The sequence below is a fragment of the Pteropus medius genome, unplaced genomic scaffold (assembly GCF_902729225.1).
Source record: "Pteropus medius unplaced genomic scaffold, Ma_sr-lr_union100, whole genome shotgun sequence".
Lineage (NCBI taxonomy): Eukaryota > Metazoa > Chordata > Mammalia > Chiroptera > Pteropodidae > Pteropus > Pteropus medius.
In genome coordinates this window covers 1,726,561-1,750,713 of record NW_024340701.1, presented here as the reverse complement: position 1 = coordinate 1,750,713, position 24,153 = coordinate 1,726,561, and the positions used below count along the sequence as shown (strand labels likewise).

General features: G+C 37.3%; 1 pseudogene; it reads right to left on the bottom strand.

The window, feature by feature from the left end:
- Nucleotides 1-12,756: 12,756 nt before the first annotated feature.
- LOC120618962 (probable dimethyladenosine transferase) lies at nt 12,757-13,688 on the bottom strand (annotated as a pseudogene).
- Nucleotides 13,689-24,153: the final 10,465 nt, after the last annotated feature.

Below are 24,153 nucleotides of genomic sequence, written 5' to 3'. Positions count from 1 at the left end.
TCTAGCTGGTATCTAATGGCTTCTGCCTTCTTCAATCCCCGAGCATCTGTGTTATTTCACTTCTCCAGGGGTCCATCTTGGACAGGACCTACAATGATCCCATAGCAACTCTTGTTCATGCATGTGGCTCACTCATGCCACCCTTGGCCCTGACCAGCTCTGAGAGTACAGGCCTATTCCAGCAGGGCTTTCATACCTCTCTTCTGTCTGTCTCCTAACTCCTATTCCTTTAGTTATCCTCAATGCAGTACGAAGTAAAGAACTGCACACTGGTTTTTAAATATCTCATTTGCAAGTCCTGTGTGGTGATTTTGCATCTCACTTTGGAGGCTAAAATACAGTAGTTCAATTTTAACATCTGTCACACATTTGATAAATATACTATAGTTGATTTAATCAGTCTCCTGATAATGTACATTTAGATTCTTTCCGATTTTTTATTGTCATGAATAATGTTCTAAGGAAGTCTTGTTGTCTTTCATTTGTATCTCCTTGTATACGTGTACATATACATGTATATACATATATACATGTGTGTATCTGTATGAGCATATGAGTATAATTGCTTGACTAGAGGGTATGTATATCTTTATGTTTACTAGATATTGTCAAATTGTTCTTTTAGATGGTTTTATGAGATTTTACTCTCTGAAGCAATATACGAGAGGCTTTTATGTTTTAGCTAATTTGACTGTATATTAACATAATTTTACTGTTGTTTTAATTTATATTTTGATTTTCAGATTTATTAATTTTTTATTTTGTGGTTAGAATGTTCAGAGTCTTGTTTAAGAACTCCTCCACTACCTTGAGGCCAAAATGACCTTTCATATTGGCTTGCAAAAGATTTATATAATTTTTTGCATATCAAGTCTTTCATCTATCTGGGGTTGATTTTTATAACTGGTGTGAGGTAGGGATTTATTTTTTCCTCCTATGGGTAACTGTTGCCACATTATAAATTGAATAATCTGTCATTTCCCCCACTGATAAGTAAGGCTACCTTGCTATATATCAAGTTTCTGTTTAGGTATAAGTCTGCTTCTGGGCTTTTTGTTTTGTTTCCTTATGGACATTTAAGTCATTATCTTACTAGACTTTTTGGCATTGGATCCTACTGACCCCCTCCTAAACATTATACTCTTCCCCACTAGATTGCGATTTCCTAAGAGTAGAGACCATATATGATTCATTTTTGTACCCCTACCCCTACTCAGCATAGTGCCTACCAGTCAGACTGAAATTGCTGAGAAAATGTTTGTGACTGAACTATACTTCTATTGCGCTCCCATGCCACTTAGAGCAATTATTACATTTTACCATAATTATTAATAAAAATGCCTTGCACGCCATTGAGGAGGTGAACTCCAGGAAGAAGGTCTGAGTCTGAGTCATCCTAAAGGCCTAGTGTTTGAAATATTGTAGGTGCTTATTAAGTACTTGTTGGGTGAATGTTCAGAGTAGGAGCATTTAAAACTGAATTGTTTTTTTCCCATGACTCTTCAACAAAATATTAGCCAAACCATTCTAAGGGAAGTTTGGTCTTCTTTGTCAGGAAGGTGTTAAGTATAGAAAAAAATACATGGCTGAAATAACACATGGCTGAAAATAATGTAAGAATGGCTAGATAGGTAATATGAGCATCACTGGATGAAAATTTTAAAGCCAAATTATTTCTCAGAAAGGTAAATTACAAAATAGGCATCAGTTTCCCTTAGCCAGCTATAGTAATACACAATTAGAAAGTATTAATCCTATGTCTAAAGCATCGCGGCTTAGAAAAGGTAAGACAGGTTACTGAAAAGTTGCAAGATCCAGCAGTTGGAATCAGGTATGCTCCAAGAATTGGATTTACAGGAGACTGAGAATCCAGCACCAAGACAAGGAGAAGTGGGGCACAAATGAGAGGAGAAGAGGGTAGGAGTGATGTAAGACTTAGTAGAAGAAAGTCTGGCAAGTAGGAGAAAAAGGAAGTAGTTTAACATTGGAAAGTGCCTGCAAGGAAAATGAGAACTGGCAAGGGAAGGACAGGTGATGAATCCATTACAACGAATCTTGCCTGCCATTTTCTGGGCTTTGAAAATAAGTTGAAGTTTGGATTTAATAAATATTAAAATTCTAAGAACACTTAAGAACTGCCAAGGGAGGCTGAGCTGTGATCATCATATGAGTAGATTTCTAAGGCTAGACCAGACATCTATCTATTATGGATGGTTTGAGACTAACATATCCATCCTTCTACCACGGAGAGAATTTAATGACCCTGCAGGCCTTCCTTCCAAACTCCCGAAAGGCTGGAGTAGGTGGGAAGGGAGATTAAATTGTACTAACTTTCATTCTACTGTTCATCATAGATTCCCTGCTATTAATTCAGATACACTGACAAATATTTTTTCTAAATGAGAGATTTAATCATTGGTATTTTCATCTGTTGCTGTCTAATCTTTATATACCTTTATATATAGTTATTGCCATACATTTGCATAGCCCTAAACACAGTAAAATTCTACTTGATAAGTTAATTTGGAATTTGCGATAATTTGAACAGGGGCTACTCTCCATTTCATCTTGGAGAACATATCTTTACATGCCTCAGATCACTAGACCTCTGGAAAATTCATCAAAGTAGCAGTCTCCTTAATTTTTATGATGTTTATTTACCACTCTGACATACCTGTGTTTTAGAAAGACATTTAGCGTATTTGCTAAGCAACATCTTGTTCATAACTTCTTGTTAGGCATAGTCAGTGAGATGTCATCAAGAGTGGATCAACTATTTATGCAAGTTGGTTACGTGTATGGAAAGGTGATATGATTTGAGTCTTTGCAGTCTAGATTATGACATAGAGTTAAAGAGTTGACACAGACTTGAGTCAAGATGTGAAGGTGTCTACCAGTAAAAGTGCTCCAGTTGTCTTTGTACACACACGTACCCCCATACACATGCACACCAAAGATAGAGACAGAGACGGAGACAGAGACCGAGATATGCTTACCTTATCTCTGACAGTTCAGTGTTGTACTTGGCCTCTGCCACTCTTATCAAACACCAAATTCAGGAAGCCCATTTCAGTAGAAGCATCACCTACTGTCATTTTTCACTTGTAGAGAATGCTAATATAGAGCTTTCCAAAGATGCTAGTGCTCCCTCACCAACACGTTTTTCAAAGCCTGGATGAAAGGAATGTCTTACATTTTTAGGAGACTATTGTAAGTGTTCATTCTGTCATCTTCAAATCAGAAGTTCTATCCCTTACCCTTTCGAACCACTTAATCTGGCTTTCGTTCCTATCATTCTAGTGCTCTTACAAGGTCATCAATAACTTCATTTTGCCAAATCCAAGGGACACTTCAACCTTTAGCAGCATTTCACAATTTTTGTTCTTGGCTTCCATGTTGCCATTCTCTTTTGTAGTTCCTTGTATATGTCTGACTGCTTCTTCTCTGTTTCAAGGCTGGCTCTTCCTCTACTATCCATTCTCTCATGTTAGGATACCTTAAGACTATTTCCTTAGCTCTTCTCTTTTCTTACCATACTAACCTTTCTTCTTAGGTCATCTCATACATCTCAGGTCTTTGCTTGGGTTGTTCTCTTTTCCTAGAATATTCTTCCTCCACTTGTTACTTGACTAATTTCTATTGGTCTTCAGATGTCAGCCTAAATGTCACTTCCTCAGACAAGACCTCCTTGATGCCTTAGGCTAGGTTAGGAATGCTTTTCAAGCACTCGGTATTTTCCCTTTAGGACAATCACATTTCTGATTTCTTATTCCATGTCTCATTTCCTATTAAATTGTGAGTACCCCTGAGAGCAGGGGAAGTGTTAATATCTAACATAATGCCTGGCATATAGATGGTGTTCAATATATATTTATAGATTATTCATAGATCTATAAATGGATGTAAGGGTCAAATTATATTCATTTCAAATTGCTGAACAACTGTGGCCCAATCTTATTTGTTGAATAATCTATATATTACCCATAATTTATGATAACTTCTTTTCGTTATAGTACATTCTTATATACTAAGTCTATTTCTAGGTAATATCTTCAATCTCATTGCTCTATCTATATGCAATTATGCCAATGTCATGCTATTTTTTTAATAAACTTTTATTTTGGAATGATTTTAGATTTACAGAAAAGTTATGAAGAGAGTACAGAAAGTTCCTGTATACCCCTCACCCAATTTCCTCTATTGTTAACATCTAACATTACCGTAGTATATTAGTCAAAACTAAGAAGCTAACACTGACACATTGTCACTAACTAAATGTAAGACTTTATTTATTGAATTTCACCAGTTTTTCCATTAATATCCTTTTTCAGTTCCAGGATCCAATCCAGGGCCCCACATTGCATTTAGTTACTATGTCTTCTCAGTCTCTGGTCTGTGAGTTTCTTAGTCTTTCCTTGTTTATGATGACTTTGATGGTCTTGAAAAGTACTAACATCTGAAACTAATATAATATTCAACTGTAAATGAAAAAAAAAAGAAAAGTACTGACTAAATATTCTGTAGAACATCCTCCAATCTTGGTTTGTCTGATGTTTTCCTTATGATTAGACTGGGCTTGTAGGCTTTTGGAAAGAATATCAGAGGCAAAGTGCCTTTCTCATGACATCCTATCAGGATAACTGTGACATTGCTAATGATGTTAACTTTCATCACTTGGTTAAGGTAATGTTTGCCAGATATCTCCAATGCCAGCTACTATTTTTCTCTTTCTTAGCTGTATCTTTTATAGGTGGTTAGTATAGCCCACCCTTGCAGGGGAGAGGGCAGGAATTAAGTTATGTGTCCTAAAGGTGGGATGTATATCTACATATATTATTTGAAAATTTTCTGAAAGGACAATTTACTACTGGTTTTTTTTTTTAAAAAAAACTTAATTTAATTTAATTCAATTTAATTTTATTATTAGTTTCAAGTATACAGTACATTGGTTAGACATTTATATAGTTTATAGAACGATCTCCCTAATTGCTCTTCCTCTCCTCTGGCTCTCCACCTAGCCGTTACATTAATGCTAACTGCATTCCGTATGCTGTGCTCCCCAACCCTGTGACCATCTATCAACTACTAATTTGTACTTCTTTAACACTTCACCCTTTACTCCCAGCCCCCCACCCCCCTCTCCTCTGGGTGTCACCAGATTGTCCTCTATATTTGTGACTTTGTTTTTGATTAGTTTGTTCTGTTTTGTTTCTTAGATTTCACATATAAGTGAAGTCACATGGTATTTATCTTTCTCTGACTTATTTCACTCAGCATAATAACCTCTACTGTTTTAATTATAGTTTTTAACATGTTTAAAGTTTCTATGAATGGCTAATCTTTGCTCATTTTTTATTTTATATTCTTCCAGAAGATATTAGAATGATCTTTGTTAGTTCCTTGCACATATTACATTTAAAAAAAATTGTGTTACAATTAAAAAATTAATTTGATGATTAATTAGAATTTCACTTAATTCCTTAATTGGAGAAGAACTGACATCCAGGTGTATGGTACCTGTCTCCATTTAGTCAAATCTTCCTTTGTATCTCTAGGAATTCTTATGTACTAATAACTAAGTTCTGGAAGCACAGAAGTAGATATACAAGGAGCTGTTTTGTAGTCAGACACTGTAGTCCTGTGGCTTGACAATCACTCCGAAGAAGATTGAAATAATGTCTGGGCTGCCCCACGGAAGAAACTTATCAGATAAGCTTGAGATTGTCACTGAATTTTGTTACATCAAAGTAAAATATATAGAACATAAGATAACGAAAATCGGAATGAGGTTTTGGGAAAAGGCCGACAATAACCATGAGTTCCTTGAGGTCAGGGACCAGATTTGATTCATCTTGGTATTCCTTACTGATAGCACATACTGGCACACATGAACACTTGTTAAATGTCTGTTTAATAAATGAATAAATCAGTGAATAAATATTCACTTAAAGTATTGGCCTTAAACTCTTGGCCACATCAAAGATGTGTTTTGATCATTATTATAATTCACTAGCATCCATGGATGATTCATTTTACATGCTCATATTATTTGAATGACTTGTCACTAGATTTTTCATATCAGTTATCAAGATTCTACATTCAAATTTATGATAGAATTACTAAGTGACATAAATATAACAACACTGAAAATATGCTTACTATCAAGTAAACATAATAAAATATAATTGTATAGAATATTATGTTTAAAAAGAAGAACACAAAATAACATCGAGGCCATAATTATAGTGATAAAGCAAATCAAGTTTGCATACAGTGCCAGGCATATATGGCTTATGCAGCTTGGCATCCATTCTCTTATTTCCCTAAGAACGTGGAAGGAATAGTGTGTTTTGAAGGAAACCACTTCTTCCTGTTCTCAGCCATGTGGGTGGATCCTGATAATCCAGGTCAATCTGAATTTTGTCTCTATGGCCATGGTGGTTGGTTTGAGGAGGAGCAGGTAACCCTATCCAAGTCCATTTTGCTAGGGCTTGATGAAGTGTGAGGATGTGGCGTCTAGAATTTCTGAGCTGTTTTGCTACCACACTGGGAGGGTCTGGAACTCCCTAAGGTTTCTATGTGGAACCTGAGGATAAAGCAAACCTTGTGGTAAGCAGAATAGAGTAGATGAAAGAAACTTGGTACTTGGTGATTTAGTTTGAGCTGCTGGGTCAAGCCTCATCTGAAGCTAGACTTTTCAGCAATTCCTTTATTGTTTAGTTATTTGCAAGTGAAATACCTAATAGATAGATAAGCAAGGACTTGAAGGGAACAGGGGAAAATAAAAAGCATTTTGATTTTTTTATAGTGGTGAGCCTGAGAGTAATTTTTTCTTTCTTTGATGTCTGTTAATGTTTATATGATTCATAACTGGCAAGGGTTTCTGGATGTTGAAAAATAATTTCAAAAGACTAAAAGGTCTCAACAGACATAGTATTATAAATGTTGTATATTTATAATATATCATTTATTATAAATATTATAACAGTTCTTTTAATTTTCTTCTGCATTAAGCATGAACAAGTAGGGGGCTATTGGTAGACCACATGCTCTCAGATGGAAGCAAGGCTATTTCACAAATGCATATGAATATACAGCTTTCCAGTGGTCTAGTATGCAGCATTTTTCAAATCTTAATAGAAAAAATGAAAACTATTAGAATGAAATCTGGGTTAATTGATTTTACCTAGTGTCAGTATGCTAGAAAAACAGAATGAGATTGCACAACCAATATTTCATAAGTAACCATGCCTCTTCATTTTCCTTTCAGATCCCTGCATCGCTGTCACCTCTAATGAACACCATCCCCAGCTCTTAGGAGTCAAGGGCTGAGCCTCACTCTCCTTTATAAAGCAGGATGCAAGGTAGTCCCTTACCTCCTTCAGCTGTCATTTCAAAAATCCTTTTGGTTTCTGATTACTCAAGAGAAGAGGGAAAATACCAGACAGAAGAAAGACTCCAGGGACAGAAAGAAGAGTGAAAAATGTCAAGAGCCTCTTTAAATAGAAATGCTTAAAATAAAAGGGACTAGGAAATAACAAAAATGCTTAAGTCTTCACAAAGTCTAAAGAGTTTATAAAGGTAATCGAACATCTTTGAATATTATTGGATTTTGTTAACATTGTTCCAAAAATACAGTATAAATAAATTCAACAAATAGAAATAACCTTAGGAGTGAAGAAAAGACAAGACCTTGTAATTTCAATTCTTTGTATGTGGACATTAGCCAACGTGCCTTTCAGGAGTGCTGAGATGCAGAGCCACACCACCCTCTCGAAGGGCTGTGTGTTCATCCCATTTATGGTCATCATACTGAGCATTTTGAGGTTACGTCTTTGAGTTTGACCCAATTTATTTGATTCCAGCACCAAAGCCTTTATCACTTCTTAGTAAATCAATATTTCTATATTTAATATTTATGTTTAAAACTCTTAAATATGTAGACTCTGTACAAAAACCACACAGCAAAAACCTGCACTGTATTTGAACTAAAACCTGACTAAAATAGTGAGCAGTTTTAGTGAGTCATAGAATTTGGAGGGATCTGAAAATGTGAGGTTTCTGCTGGTCATTTACAGAAGTTTCATGTTTTTAACAACATAATTATATTATTTAGATCATACCTCCCCTGTCTTGTTAGCACCAAATTTCCCTTCTCAAAATAGCACATAATAGCACTTTAGATTTTATTCAGATGTTTGACAAACATTTTTGTCTAATCATTGACTCTAAGTATTCACAGTCTGCTGGGGGGTATGGACGAGTAAACAGACAATTTCCATACAAAGTGACTTAGATAAGAACACTATGCTGCCTTAGCTCAGGAGAGGGAAGGCTTCCCAGGCCACAGGACAGAATAAGTGGAAATTACTCAGGTAAGGAAGGGGAGAAGGGCCTTTTGAGTCAGAGGAAGCAGCATATAGAAGATGTGTGAATTAAGTTCACAGAACTCCTGGGTACTTGTTGCTAATTTAGCAAAGCCAAATTGTAGCCAGAGGAGTGGGGAGAGAGTAGGTCAAGGGGTAGTGACAAAAATAGAACTTTACTCATTGTTTTTTAAACTACATGAGACCCATTAATGGGTTATTAAAACAATATATTTTTTGAAAAAAGATAGAGTAGAAAATTCCAGAACACTTTATATGCAGTAAGGATAAGTATTGATATGTGGATCTGCTGTTTTGTAGTTATACATGTATGTGTATGTATGTATAACTGGATCATAATGTAAATGTATTTCTTACTGTGGGACATAGTTCAAAAAGTTTGAAAGTCGCTCTTTATAGTATAGAACATTTTATTTATAGTTTACAAGGTGAATAGCGTTTGGGTATCCCATTTTTATTACATGGCCCTGCCTTCATTATTTATTTTTCATTTACTAATTCCTCAAATATTTACGAAGTATATATTTTATACCCAGTGCTAGGAAACTCTCTGAGAGAAACTCACAGTCTATGGGAGACAGATAAGTAAAGAGATAATAACAACAGCTACTTTTTATCACAGTCCTCAGAGTGTGTTTTGCAAACCACCCACTTAGGAATCCCCAGGGAGAAGTGCTTATCAAAACATAGATGAGGGTGACATTGGATAATAAAATTACAGACAGTGAACAGGCTGTGCACCAGCCCTAGTGAATCAGGATCTCTGGGTGGGGCTCCAGGATCTACATTTTTAATTAGAAGGCCTCAAAAACAGTCTTATATTCAGCTTGAAAAAGATTCATTTCTTTTTTTTTCCTTTTTGATGTTTTTTGAAATTAAATTGATTGGGGCAACATTGGTTAATAACATTATATAAATTTCAAGATTCATTTCTTTGAGTGCATGCTGAAGCCAACACTGTGTTCAACACATTGTGCTTAGCCACAGGGGTCTTTTTTCAATTCCTTCAAGGATCCAACACCCTTGCTACGTAGAGCCTCCCCACATACTATTCCCTGAAATACTCTCACTCTTCCCTAGCCAATTTTAATCTATCTGACAGACCTCAGTTTAAATGTCACTTTCTTAGGAAGTGTTCCCTAACCCCCCAGGCTTCAGTAGGGGCTTTTGTTATATGCCCTATTGTGGCAGAAGCTGCTCCTCCTTCAAAAAAAAAAAAAGAAAGAAAAGAAAAGGACTATTAGGAGTTAGGCAGGTCAACCGACAGCCTCCAGCTATTAACTCCTGTAGTTCCGCCTCAGCTTTTGAGAGGAGGTTATACTCTTCTCTGATGGCCCCAGCCAGTGACAAAGACTGTGGTATAAGAGTCTGGCCACTTGCACCCAATAGGGAGTCCTATAATGTGCAATCTTTGCTCCAGAGCTCTCTCCATTGGACTGGCAAAACTTTGACAGGTCTGTACTGTGGTCCTCACGGCACCCCTGCCCAATCTTTCATCCTCCCTTTAACTTTCATAGATCTTATCCTCAATAAACCTTTTGCCTTCCTGACTCTGTCTCAACATCTACTTTCGAGAGGATTTGAGTGCCACGCTTGCATTGGTATGGCTGGAAGATAGAGACTGAAGGGGAGAGGCATGAGACCATGCTTTAGGAGTAAGCAAAGCTAGAACATGCAGGACTTTATAGGCCATGCTACGTATTTTTTGCTTTAACTGTTAAGGCAATTGGAAGTCACCGCATGTTTTTAAGCAGATTTAGGGAGTAGTGGGGAAAATGATCAAATGTAAATTTAGAAAGACTACTCTGGCTGTTGTGTGTAGGAAGGTCTAGAGGACTGTGAAGACAAGGAGATTGAAAGGCAAGCTATCACTGGAGTCTAAGAAGAGGGAATGATGGCTTGGACTAGGATGAACCAGAGACAATGAGATATTTAAGAGATATTTTGACAATTTGCATGATATTGGGTCATCAGAATGGTGTTGACATGCTCATTTTGGGTGAAGAAAATTGTTTATATAGACAAGGGCCTTGACAAAAATTTCGTCCAGCACCTTAACTCTTCTTTAAATTTATGGGGGTGACATTGGATAATAAAATTATATAGGTTTCAAGTGTACAATTCAGTAATACATCATCTGTATATTGCATTGTGTGTTCATCCAAAGTCATATCTCCTTCTGTCACCAAATATTTGACCCCCTTTATCCTTATCTACCTCCCCACTCCCCCTATTCCCTCTGGTAACTACTAAACTGTTGTCTGTGTCTATGAATCTTTATTTGTTGGTCTTGTTTTTTTTGTTGCTTTATTTTTATATCTCACATATGAGTGCACTTTTTAGGGGCAGCCCTGATGAGGGGGATAGTTGTCCTCCTTGGAGGAGGAGAGATACAGCATATCAGGGGAGTTCTCTTCTCTCTTATGTAATATCATGTTTTCTGGCAAGAACTACTACTCTCTTTATCTCTCAGAGACCTGAGAGAAAAGTAGTTCAGTACTGTTCCCCCAACAAAGCCTATGAAATGGGTCATTGTACCTGTAACTAACAATAATGTATTGTGCACCTAAAATTTTGTTAAGAGGGCAGAGCTTGTGTTAACTATTCTTACCACAATAAAAAAAAAAAAGAAAAAAAAAGAAAAAAAAGAAATGGGTCATTGTAGTAAAATAATTTATTTCAAGGTTACACTACATCCTTGGTCAAAAATTTACCCTTTATTTCTATTCAAGTACATATGGTAGTATGGCCAAAATACATTTCAGGGAAACTGATTCCTTACTCTTGCAGCATGTTGTCTGTTGTACAAGAAGTAGTTACATATCTGTAGTGCAGTTGGTTGGGTCCTGTTCAATCTTATTCTGCCTTTTCATCACATTGAAATTTAGAGACTTTTTAAGTCTGTGAAGTTGAGATAGGAACTGTTATGAAAAGCTAATGTGAATGTTCTGTTTACTCATGGCTTTTATATAATTTATTCATGTTCTCTTAGGCTAGCAAAATTATTCCCATGTTATTTTAGCATTTCTAATTAACCAAAGGGAACATCACTGATGAGTGGCAGGGCCTCTCAACTGAAGGATGCCTTTATGCTGAAATCAGTACCACTCAGGCAGTGAAGGAAAGACTCTCATTCTATTCTTCTGTACTGATAAGTAACTTCCTGGATTCTTACCTGCTCTTAGCTTTTGTTTCTGGGAGGAAAGAGATAGTGATATTTTTCTAGGTCTGAATGTCTTCAACCTGTATTTTAAAATGTTGATTCTCAAAGAAATTGTGGCCTAAAAAGCAACTGTATTTGCTAAAGCTACAAAGTAACTAGCTGGCTTGATATTTTCTGGTAAGAAATCTGACGTGTTCATGGTCAGCACTCTACTTACCATATGGGTTACATGTTGAAAAGACATTTGCATGGTTAAAAGTAAGAGAGTTATGGTATGAACTTAGGAAGGATAACTGTAGATAATTATAGATAGATGTGGGAAGTTGAAGATGCATCTTCTAATGTCTCAATCATAGAATATAACACAAGCCAAAAAGGAGGCATGAATATATTCAATTCACAGATTCCAGATGCACTTTTTATTGCAAAAGTTTTTGATATATTCTTTGATGGACATGTTACTTATCTATTTTTCCTTCTTCAGACCTTTTACTTTAGCCCAAGAAGAATAAGAAGCTTAATGTAAATGCATGATCATCTCTAGAAATTTCACATGATTTATATGACTTGATTATTTATCTAATGCTGCTTTTCCCAGACCATTATTTCTCCATTTCTATTTGGACCTAAAGCACCTGCTACTTATCACTAAGAATGATTGCCAGTGAATCTTTTTTAAAAAATATTTTAAGAAAAAATTGTTTTACTGTACACATGAATAATAAGAAATGGTATAGGGAATATGTGACTAAGTTAAGCATATTTTAACATTTCACATCTGAGAGACAAAGGCCTAAAGAGGTTCTTACAATAATATAGAAAACAGAAGAGTAACATTTTTATATAATAACCTGTTAGGAATGATAAGTTTAAGTGTAAAGTTGTATGTGTCTCCAGCTCTTGAATTTGAATATTATCTGTATAGATTGGACCCTGCTCTATGTTAGATATTAAAAACAAAACAAAAAAACTTGGGTACTTAAATCAACTTATTTAATAACCTTAAAAATTCAGAGTAATAAAAAAAAATTCAGAGTAATTAGTGATAACAACTGTAGTATTAAATAAAAAATAGTCAAGCACAGTGTCCCAGTGGAGGAAAAGCATACTTCCTCTTCTCAAATTATTAAAAATATAGAATTTCAGTTTCTTTTTTTTTTTTCCAGTTTCTTTTCTTGAGTTTGAAAAGTTCTGTTTTCCAGATACCTAGGAAAAATGGATACCTTCTGCACTGAATCTGTGTAGCAATTTGATGAAATCATCTATGTTGGTGGAACAGGCCCGCTTGTCATGAAAACCTGTGCTGGTTAGGATTTGCTATATTTTATCTGCTATGCTGAAATCTGGTATTATAGTATTATGGACTGAACAGTGAATTCTGTAGTTTTTTCCCAATAGCTGCTATACTGCACTTGACTTAAATGCAGCAGACAGTGTCTCGTTTTTCCTAATAAAGCTGATCCTTACTAGGCCATCCCATTCCTGAAAATTGATAGGTGTTGGTGGATTCCTGGGTTCTATTCTTATAACACTGGATTCCATCTTTCATGGTGGTCTGAAGTTATGCTTTCTAACTTTTATTAAATGGTCCACATGTACTAACAGCTGGGCATTAATTGAAAATCTACAGTATAACTTATCTTCAAGTTTTGCAACAAGTTGGAGAGCAAATTCTCTTTCAAACATAAGTATAGCACATCCGAGAAAAAGATCAGTGCAGCAATAGTTTGAAGACAAAGGAGAAGAGATCTGATAAGGCAAATTCACCACATAAGCACCAAAGAATAGAAAATCTGTTTTCAACACATCACCCATCATTCCTTGAAGTTTGCTGGCTAGATACATACCCTGAACTCTTGTGAATTGCTAGCCGTGGGTCAAGTTCACAGGCAATTACTTTTTTTTGCCTTTTCTATCAATTTAACAGTCATATTGCCAGTTCCAGGTCCAACTTCCAGCACCACATCAGTTAGTCTTAAGGCAGCCTTATTGATAATGCTGTTAACAATGAAAAGATTTTTCAAAATGTGCTGCCCAATCCTTGTGGTGAACATGAGTCCTCCAGCATTCTTCAACTCTCCGTGCTATTCTTGCTGCAGCCTACTGCACCAACTTGCCACTGACTTGATCTTCAGCATCTCTGCAGGCAATGGGCCCATAGGCCCAGGAAGTCAGCGAGAACCAAAGCCAGCTACCAGAGTTACTGCGACATGTGGGAATCACCGCCAGCACTAACTGCATCACTCCCAGCCACGTGGAGGAGGGGAGGCCACCAATGAATCTTAATAGTTGTCTTTTCTTAAAAATCTTTTCCCCAAAATTTTAGCTATTAGTCCCAAATCAGAGTGTTCTTCCTAAATTGGACAACTGAGACAAATTCAAACCTATTAGGTTCCCTCTTCCCAAATAAACTCTATGTCCCCTTATGTTTTCAGCATTTTAAAAAAGTCATATTGACTTGGGAGCATGTGACCTAACACTCATGGGGACAAGTGGCAAGAGTGAGTAGCATGTTATCATGACAGTGTGAGACTGCATTGTGCTGCCTACCTGCTTGTGGTGGTGGCAACAGCTCAGAAAGAGGGACCAGAGGGGAGAACTTTCTGAGCAGTAGGAAACCTCCTACTAACCCCTTCTTCCTCTGATAGAAGGGTGGGCAAAGCCTAAGGCAGTGACTTTTTTATTTTCATTTTAAATTTCTTTTTTTTCTAAGCCACTTTATTGAGTTTAAAAAGTGATTGACATGCAGGAAGCTGTACATATTGAATGTATACAACCTGATGAGTTTGGAGATAAGTGTGCAATTATGAAAGCATCACTAGAATTTATGCTATAAACATATCCCTCACCTCCAAAGGCAGGACTCTGTGGAAACTAGCCTTGTTTTGCTTGAAAACCTGGCAATAACCTGACTGAGGACAGATGCCTTGCAAGGGGATGTGCATCCTTTGTAAGAACCATCACAATCATATTTGGTTGCCACTAGAACCACAAGTAGGGTCAAATCTCAGTCTGCTCTGGAAAGTCTGGTATACAATATGACCCAGAAAGGAGTAGCTAATACATTAAATGAATTATTAAGAGGTTTAGCTAATATATACAGTGTTGGCAGAAATGTGTAGGAATAGATTCTAAGACAAAATATAACTAAATTAGGAAGAATTCATTGACATGCAGTTGCATACTAGAGATTCCAGATTTAATGTTAATTTGTGCAGATGGAGATGTCTTTAATAGTTTAAAGGGTTGGTTGGCTAAAATGTTAACTTACTGGTGGCCTGTGTTTAGTGAGGATAAGATATCAGATCTTCGCTGGCAGAAATAAAGAAGGGAATCTAAAGATATAAGGAGATAGGAAGCTTGGATTGGGTTTATCATGTGCAAACTGCACACTCGTCCCCACATAGTTAACTCCTGAAGAGGCCTGGAAGGCACTCCTGTCACTAAGGCATTGGGAAATATACTAGAGAGGTCTGTGGTTGCTTTCCTTTTGGGAAACGTATGACCACACAAGATGCTGCCATTGGGATGAACTCCCTGATTTCACTAGAAATGATGGTAGCAGAGGTCAAGTGGCAGCATTTAACCATAAAAGGTAGGTATGTTTACTGTAAAAGGCAACAGAAATGTTATCAATAATAAGAATGCTTTGGCTCATAGGGACATTTGGTCATGGCTAATTGATCATAATGTCCCATGGAGTGAAATAGATGGACAGCATGGTCTGCATCTGGTGGCCAAAAACCTGACTTGAGTTACTATAATAAAGAATCATGCCTCTTGCCCAGTTCTCAGACTTAAGCCAGTCCCTTGATTGAATGGGAGGCTTCTTTCCCTAAGGAATGATCCTGCAGCATTGCTGCATGTGCACATCATAAATCTTCTTCCAGGTCTTGTTCAAAGGGACCTTCACCCATTTGCTAAAGTGGCTGTGCACTGGAAAAAAAGGAATATCCAGACCTTTCAGGTATTAATAGATATTGCCTCTGAATTGATGCTAATTACTGGAGATCCAAAAGGATACTGTGTCTCACACTGACGGCTATTGTTGGTAGGTGATAGATGGAGTCTTAGCTTAAGGTGGGACCAATTGGTCCACACATATATCCTGTGCTTCTTTCTCCAGTTCCTGAATGTATAATTGGAGTAAACATGTTTATGTGAGCCATAGTGGTAGAAAGACTTTCTACCAAAATAACAAACCAGAAGCAACACTGAATCCTTGTAGGAATTGCAGATATTAGTACCATCATTAGAGACCCGAAACATGCTGGGGTGCTGATACCTGTCACAACTGTATTTAACATACTTGTTTAGCTTTTGTAGCAGCTGGATGGATCTTGGAGAATGACTGTGGATTATTAGGTTAGGAGATAACACTGTGAAAGGATGAGATTCTATCTTATAGCATGCAGTATATGCTTTGAATCAGAGACCATTATATAGTGCTGTCTTTTCCTTAACCAGAATCTGGAAATCAAGGGGTATAAGTGGGGGAGGCTCCTCTTACAATTAATACCTAATAATAACCCATTCACAGGATTTTTGCTTCTTCTTTCAGATACTCTGAGCTTTGCTGGTTTGGACACCTTTGTTTCTAATGGGGACTACAACAATGGTCCCATTGAATTAGATGAAACTCTATTTGGCTCTTTGGGCTTCTTATGTCATTGAACCAGCAGACCGATAAAAGAATTACTCTACTGAATGATTTCTCACTGATTACCATGAACACATCAAATTGTTGCTATGCAATGGAGTGAAAAGAAAGATTCTGGAACCAGGGAGTTCCCTGGGCTACTGTTAATACTTCCACAACCAAAGTAAAGTTTACAAAAAACTACAACAATCCAAAAAGGGCAGGACTATTGAGGATTCTTCCAGGACAAAGGTTCAGATTATCCTACTACATAAAAGACCAGAATAGTTACTGTGGTTAGTGCAAGAAGGAAGTCATAGATATCAATTATGGCTTCACAACCAATTACCAAAATGAGATAGTAGCTTTGCCTATTTCTTCACTTATTTTGTATATATTTATTTGTATATTTAACTACTTTAGTCCCCTCTCTTCTTCTCCATATAAGTTGTTAGAGGTTAACTTTACATACAATTGTGTCTTTAGGTAGCAGAATAATCAGTAAGATATGACCGAATTTGAAGAGTAATCAATATAGCCAAAGATGGATATAATGACTGTGTAGACTATCTGTCTTCTCATTTTAAGAAGAGGGTGAGAATTTCACTTTTATGAAGATATCTATGTCATGTTAGGTAGAAGCATGGAGTTATTTGTATGGAAGTTTGTAGAAGGGTGCATATGGAAGCCAAAGGGATGAACTATGCCAGTTATTAATTTATTGCTTCTCATTTCTAAATGTACTCTTCTATGTCCTGTTTTTGATACTGGACCCTGTAAACATTTCTGCTTTGTCATTTGGCTTGATATTAGCTTTATCAGTAGAGAGTTCTAGAGAGACATTGCAAGGCCATAGGAGAAAAATACTTCATTTCCTAGTTCTAATGAGCTGTTTTTTGACAACATGATAGAGACCTAGTATTGCTCACCTCAGCAGTCCTCATGGACCAGCTGTCACCTGCATCCCTCAGCATATTTATCTTCTATCCAGCAGGCTGCTCCTGTTGGCCAGCTACAACCAACCTGTATCCTAGAGCAAGTTTTTCCATCACCTGGTGGGGTACTCCCACAGACCAAATCCAGCCTTCTTGAGTAGTTTAGCAAGTTTCTCCGCCATCTATTGGGCCAATCCTATGAATTAGCTCTGGTCAGCCACCTTCAGCAAATTTCTTCGCCATCTGCAGGCCTCATGTTCCTGTGGTAGCCACACCCTCTTCAGAAAGGTCTGCGTCTTAACTTAGAAATGAGACCCTTCTTAGGTCTTTTTGTTCTTTCCTTGGTTATTCTTCCTCTGCCTTAGAGACAGTAAATACTTTTTCTGTCTGTGACTTGTGTACCCCGTAAGTCCTCTCTTACCCTTTAAGTAGTTAACCTTTTACTAGTTAACAATTCTTTATATTGAATTTTCCCTTTTCTATTGGAGAACTGGTATGGTTTCCATTTCTTTACTGGACCCTGACTGATCGAGAGGAAGGTGAATTCTTGTGTTCAGATTAGCATCTTAAAATGGAATTCCTCAGTCTTAGTCCTTTAATGTAAGATTTCAAATTGAATGAATCTATCATCATAACTGATGTTTGTTCTTATTTTTGATGCCTTGTTTTATGTATTTAGCTCTTATGTTTCCTTGACATTTCTTTTACTTACTTTTTAGTCCTTTAACTTCCAATTCAAAAAAGATAATTGGGGCAGAGACAATGTACTTGTGTTGTTATTTTTTCATTCAATGCTTAATTCTTTGTTCTTAACTTAGCAAGAACTCTGGACTACCACTGCATAGGTTCAAATAATATTTGTGTCATTTACCAACAATGTTATGTTGGGTAATTTATTTAACTTCTAAACCAGTTTCCACTCCTGTAAAATACTTATAAAGAATTTAGCACAGTGCCTGATGCCTAGTAAGTGCTCAATTTATGTTAGTTACTATTATTCTCCATATTTCCCACATATCTCCAGCTGCTTATCTGTCATAGGACATTTGATGGCACTGAAAAATGTTTGTAGAAGAATCCTGTGGTTTGCTTCAAGTCCAGAAAACTTCTCGGACAAAACTTGGTTCACGTTTGAGTTTTGGCATACATGTATGTATCTGCAGGACAGAATTAGAAGGAGAGTTCATAGAGCTTCCAAGAGAAAAATATCCTGAATAAAGAAGTCTGGACCAGGGGGCTAGACTGAATGAAAGCCCTGTAGAGTGGTGGCGGTAGTGGTTGCAGGTGTGTGGAAAGTCTGTGTTGACCATAATTTAATCCAGTCCTCTCCAACTCACTCCGGAGTGCCTGTGTGTTCTGGAAAGTAGAGTTGAATGGAAGAAAATCCTGCATACTGAGGCCCATCAGCTCTGCTGAGCTACCGGTCTTAGGAGAGACATTCTTCCCACCTATTGAATGGGCAAGGGGGTACAACTAGAGGTCAGGACAGGGGCGATATTGTCTGGGTACTTGGAGGAGGCCAACAGTCTGAAGGAAGTCACCTATCATTCAGATAACAAGCTGTGAACAGCAACCAATAACAGAGTAGAAAAATATGTTTATCTTCTAATATTATACATATTCTGTCATATATTACAGTTATTTATGTTTACATGTCCTCATTTCTTCCCTTGCCATTCAATTCTTAAGAAACTAAAATCTGGTATATGACCCGCCACAATATTGAAAATGAATCTCTTAATTCATTTAAAAAAAATCTCTTAATTCTCTTTAAAAAATCCACATTTTTTTCTATCCTTATTCTATCTCACCTCTTCAATGTTTTTTGTTTGTTTTGCTTTTTTTTAACTTTCATTCTTCATTTGGCTTGTATAATCCTATTCTCTACTTCTTGTATGACTCTATTCTCCTTTGCTTGCTTGCTTCTCCTACCTCTTAATGGTTGATCACTTGGTTTCATTCTAGCTTCTCCCTGTATGCGCTTCTGCTCCAACTCTATATACTTGCTCTGGGTGATCCCATTACTTCCATAAGACTCCAAACATTTATCCTGAGTTTCAGTCCATTTACACCTGTATATTTCACATGCACTTCAAGCTTAATGTCCCAAAGTGAATTTGTCATCTTTTCTTTTAAATTTCCTAGTCCTTAATTTTCTATTTTGGTTGTTGAGTTTAACTTTTACTATATGTTGAAAAATAGAAATCTGGCATCATCTTCTACTGTCTTTAGTTTCCATCAGATTTTCTTTAGTGTTCCAAGTCTGCCTAGTTTATTTCCTAAATAGCTCTTAAGTTTGCTTCAACATTTTTTTCTAACCATTTTAAATAGCTTTGGGACCATTCTCATTATTCTCTTTCCTCTCCACCCCATTGTTCACCCTACCGCCACCCCTCTCCCCCTTAATACACAATCTAATCTTGTCATTCCCTACTTTGAAATCTCTGCTGGCTCCTAAGTGCCTATGTGTTAAAATTTAAATAAACCCCTTGGAATGCTTTAAAAGGTCCTTTACCAGGTAGTCCTAAACTCCTAATGCTTTTTGCCATAGCACTTTCAAATCCAGAACTCATGTACCTCAATTCTGGGGAATTTTCTTGAGTTACTTCATTAATGATTCTTTCTCCTCTGCCTTTTCTTAGATGACTATTATTCTGAAGTTGTGTCTTTTGCACTGATTATCTAATATTTCATCTTTTCTCTTATTTTTCATCTTAAACTAATTTTGCACTAATTTTGAGAGATTTCTTCAAATTTATCTATTAATATTTGGATTTCTGCTATCATGTATTTAATTTCCAAGAGGTTTTTTCTCTTTTTTTTAATTGAGATATAATTGACATACGACATTATGTCAGTTTCAGGTGTATAATATAATGATTTGATATTTGTATATATTGCAAAATAATCACCACAATAGGTCTAGTTAACGTCCATTACCATACATAGTTACAGAATTTTTTTTTCTTGTGATGAGAACTTTTCAGATTTACTCTCTTAGCAACTTTTAAATATGCAATACACATTATTAACATATTATTAACTGTAGTTGCCATGCTGTACATTACATCCCCATGACTTATTTATAACTAGAATTATAAAAATTAATTCATTTATTTTATTAATTCATTTATTAATGGCGCCCTATTCTTGTTTTTTGGATATGTTATTCTCTTAGGAATTTTCTTCTCTATGCAGAAGTTTTATTTTCTCCTATTTTTTTTTTTCCTGTTTGTTGTTTTGATCTATGTCTTTCATGGCAGAGGCTTTTTTCGAAGATATGATAATTCTTAGTTCTCCTCTCATGATTACAACTTAAAGAGCTGACAGGAAACTTGAGCATGAGGTGGAGCTTATTGACTTTGAGTCTCCCTGTGGACAGAGTTACTTGTTGGGGAAACCCCTGGTGTTAGTGTCTTTAGTCTTCCTCTTGGGATAGTCAGATTCTCCAGAGAAGAGTCTTACATTTTCTGCCTGAGGAGTAGAGGTCCAGCAACTGCCAACATTCTGGGAGTGGTATGGGAGATGGGCTGGAGGATTCTCAGCATTTAGTGTACATATGGTCATTTAAACTCCCTGTTTTTGCCAAGCCCTAACTATGCCTGGCATCCTCCAATCCACAGGTCCTCATATCCTCTCCAGAAAATCAGCCTCTACTTCTTCTGTGGCCAGGGAGGGACAGTTATTCAGCCACATGGAATCTGAGGGGAGATTTAGGGAAGTAATCACTTCTCAAATGGCTTTTACCCAGTTTTTCTCATTTTAGCCACTCTCCTTTATCCCTAGTTTCAGAGATACTTGGTGCTGCCAGTTTTCTTTAATGCCTGTACTCCAGGGCTTTAAGGAGATAAAGGTGAGAGGGTAGAGACCTTTCAGTGTATTGCATTTATTCAAAAAGTGTGATAATGAAAAGAATGTGAAATGCAACAGAAGTTAGGGATAACTGAGGAGTCAAATGGAGGCTCCTTCCTCTCAGAATAAGAGATTTTATACATAATAGAAGGCAGAGTGAAAAGACTCAGCAGAGGAAAATTTGAGAATGGCTGAAAAATAGAGGATAACTGTGGAAGGAAGACCCTAAAGGGCCCAAAGATGGTGGGATTGTGGACATGGGCAGAGAACTTAACCTTGATAGGAAGAGCAAGATGAAAGGAAGGCAGAATGCTTTGATCTTCAGAGATGGAAAAGAGAACAGCCAATGGCCTATTGTTTTTAGTAAAATAATAGGTGGATAGCTCATCTTATGAAAATGACAGGTTCAGAACTTTAAGTAGAATCTTGATGAAGACTTGGAAAAGCCATGTGGGAAGTAGGTCAGAGAATTAACCAAGTTAAAAAGTATTTTAAAGCAGAAATTAGAGTTAAGAGGTTCTGCTCACATTTCTGTGTAGACTTTCTTAACATATGGAGTATAAAAGAAGTGCTACAAATTCCAAAGATTGCATCACCATTGTCATCTTTTAAGAAGAAAGACTAACTGTGGTAGCTATAGTGACAGTTCTTTTTGTTCTCTCACTGCAAGGAAGATCCTATTTAAGAAGCAACCAACTTAAAGGCAAAATGATTGGGGATAGCAGTTACATTAGTAGTCCAAAGCAGAAACACAGCTATAGACTCTAGATGAGCTTTTGGCTGAATGATCAGAAGAAGAATACTTTGGGGATTGAAATTCTTTGGTTAATTATACCATACAGAAGGGAAGAGGCAAGAGATAGCAAGAAGCAAAAAAACAGCATCCTTAGTTTTTCCAGGATAGAGGACTCTGGGTTCTTTGCCTTTGATATGATCTCTCCTCCCTTTCTCTCTCATTCGTGGGATCCTTCCTTGAACTACATTCTATTCTCACCTACTGGACAGCATTCTTAGGCTGTCCTCAGCAAACAGAGTCCTCACTATAACAAAGACTAGGGATTTCTAAGGAAGCAATGCCATTATAAGTCCATGAAAACTGAACTTGAAGTGAATAGGTGAAAACTTGGCATAGTGCTTCTTTAATGGTGTTGATTCTCATCTTAGAGGCCTCTTGGTTTGGCTTCTAAACAACAGTCACTGATCCAGCACTATTCAAATTGCAGTGGAATTTAAAATCACAGTGTGGTCGAGGTTGTGTAAGTTTTGCTATAAATCAGAGGAAATCAAGTAAAAATCTTCTATGCTCTTTGAGATAACACAAGAGTAATTTTCACAGCATGTTTTAGAGACAGTATATGATGACTAAGGGCAAAAGCTTGGAGTGAGACATGTGGTTTTGTATTTCAGTGCACCTTAACTTTTTGTGACCTTGGGCAGGTCGGCCTCTTCAAACCTTAGTTTCCTCATCTGAATAGTTGAAATGTTGATGAAATCATAGGGTTTGTAAGGTTAATAAATTGTAATACAGCGAATGCTTAGTATACTATGTGGCACATAGAAAGTGCTCAAAATTAGGGACTTCAGTATAGCGCCATTATCTCTACTAAAAAGAAGACATAGGTTTCAAGACCAAGGAATAGAATCAGGAGTGGCCCCACTTATCCTCATTCTCAATGCCTTCTGCAGAATTTTGTGCTTCCTCTCCCTACATTAGGTTTAAGATCAAAGGTCCTGGTCCTTATACCACATATTACAGCTGCTACCAGGGTACCAGAGACTTCATGTACCCAGTGATTAGCAGATGAGGAGTCACCATAGTGACAGGAGTAATTTACCCTTTAGCAGAAGGAGGTAGTGTTCCTTTTACATAATGGAGTCAGGGAAGAATACATGTAGAACCCAGGAGATCTATTGGAGTGCCTCCTGGTACTTCTTTGACCCACCGTAACTGTGAACAGACACGTGAAACAATCCTGGCCTGAGAAAGGTGTGATTACTAAGGGCTCAGAACACTAAAGACTGATGGTTTGGGTCACACTGCTAAGCAAGCTCTAAGACCAACTGAAGAGATGGCTGAGGGTGAGGGGGATTCAGAACGGATAAGTGGAGGAGTAAGATGATGAATACTAGTTGTGTCCCCAAGACCAATTGTAGCAATGAGGGCTGTAGTTAACCCTACCAACTTTCCTCTTCCAAGTTTCCCCTCAGAAAGAGAACTATAGAGGATCTGCTCCCTGATGCCACGTGGAGAAGTAAAGCTGTAAGGTGCGCAAGCGAACTGTAGCAGCCATGAAAATGCTATTTTCAGATCTCTGGCTGTGAGAAGCATAGTTTATTGACCACTTAAATAGCCTTGCATTCACCCAGCAGCCATGATTTCCACAAGTTGCTCCTTTGACAGAGTGCAGAAAGGATCCTAAGGTAGGCCTCTTCCTGAGAGATGCAAGACTCCTCTGATAGGTGTCTTTGGTTTTGCCTAACTTTCTTAGAACTGCACTGCAATTGAGGACCCTTCCAGTCAACTTGCTTTCCTTTCTTTTCTCCTTCATCTGCACTGAAGTCTGATGGCTCTCACAGTCTTCTCTAGCTTCTAGCTTCCTCTCCACGTTCCCTATCAAGCATAACCTCTAATAAATCTCTTGCATATCTAATCCTTCTTGACTAATATATACTCCCAACATCTGTCAAAGGGAGATTGGATAAACAACATATGGTACATTTTATGTAATGGAATGCTACTCGGTATTAAAGCAAACTGCTGACACACAGGAATAACGTAGATGACTCTTAAAAACATGCTTAGTGAAAAAAAGCCAGACATAAAAGAATTCCAGAGGTGGCTCCATAGCGTAGTGGTTAGCACATCTGCTTTGCACTCAGAACGTCCTGGGTTCACGCCCCAGTTGGAGCCATGGACCAGGTCCTGGGTGCGCCTGGCCCCGGGTGCACCAGGCCCTGGATGCACGCCAGGAGCGTGTGGGAAGGGACACCTCGCCTTCAGAGATCCAGTTCTTAAGGGAAACAGCAACATCCATGGGTCAGGGGTGGAAATAGGGTGGGGAGGAATTATGGGGGTGGAGGGAAGAATTCCATATGAATGCATGATACGTATCTCTGGAGGGATGGATATTGACTAGAAAGGGGGTAGAAGGGAACTTTCTGGAGTGACAGAAATAT